Below are 1,173 nucleotides of genomic sequence, written 5' to 3' on the forward strand. Positions count from 1 at the left end.
TATAATGTTTCACTCACCTACATTGTGTTTTATACTAGGGAGGATAGAAGGAGAATTGACGCCTTTGAGCTGTGGTGCTGGAGAAGAGTACTGAATGTACCATGGACTGCCAAGAAAACAAACAGATTTATCCTAGAGAGGGTTAAACCAGGCTACTGCTTGGAGGCAAAGATTCTGGGGCTTCATCTGACATACTTTGGACATGTTGTAAGGAGAGACAGGTCTTTAGAGAGGAACATCATGCTGTGTAGAGTAGAGGGACTGCGCAGGAGGGGAAGACCCTCTATGAGGTGGATTGATTCAGTGACTGAGGTAATTGGGATGGGAGTGTCAGAGACAGTACGATTGGCACAGGACAGAGCGGAGTTTAGGGCTATTGTACATAGGGTCGCTGTGAGTCGCAAGCGACTCAACGGCACATAACAACAAGAACAACATTTAAATTTATGTCTTCTAGACTGCAACAGTTCCATGTAAAAGTAATACACCTCCAAGGATATGAACCTGTATCGCTAAGCACAATTGATAGCAGTACATCTAAATTCATAACAACTTTACAGACAACAAATAGATCAGAACCTTGCGCTATCCGTTATCATCGTCATGATCTCTGACATGTTCAAACCCTTGATTCCTGATGTTATCGTTAGGTGCTGTCAAATTAGAACCAACTCTTAACTAAGTGGATTGGCAACATACCTTCTTACCACTATGTCAGTAGAGTTCCATATTCTGTAATATCCTTCCACTTCTCCTATGATCGAAGGAGACGACACGGGATTACATAGAAGCTGACTCACTCACTAGTGTTTGCTATAAACGGGTTGGAGTGAGTGTTGGTATGTCTATTGATGTAAGAGTTACAGCAAGGCAGGAACCCAGAGAAAATAAAGAAACTCTGCCTACCCTCAGTGAGTTTAAACTCAGGAAGGAAGGAGGGAAATTTAATAGGAAGGAAGGAAGAACGAAAGGAAGATATGAAAATAAATATTCATAGTCCTAGGCAGCTGGTGGGTTAAAATATTGAATGTCTGCAAGAGCTTATAGGATACATTTACAATTAGGAGGTTTACCAGGGTGTTGTTGTTGTTGTTATGTGCTGTCGAGTCGTTTCCGACTCATAGCGACCTTATGCACAACAGCCCTAAACCCTGCTCTATCCTGCGCCAACCG

Source organism: Elephantulus edwardii, unplaced genomic scaffold, assembly GCF_000299155.1.
Source record: "Elephantulus edwardii isolate Elephantulus edwardi_28Jun2011 unplaced genomic scaffold, EleEdw1.0 scaffold00110, whole genome shotgun sequence".
NCBI lineage: Eukaryota > Metazoa > Chordata > Mammalia > Macroscelidea > Macroscelididae > Elephantulus > Elephantulus edwardii.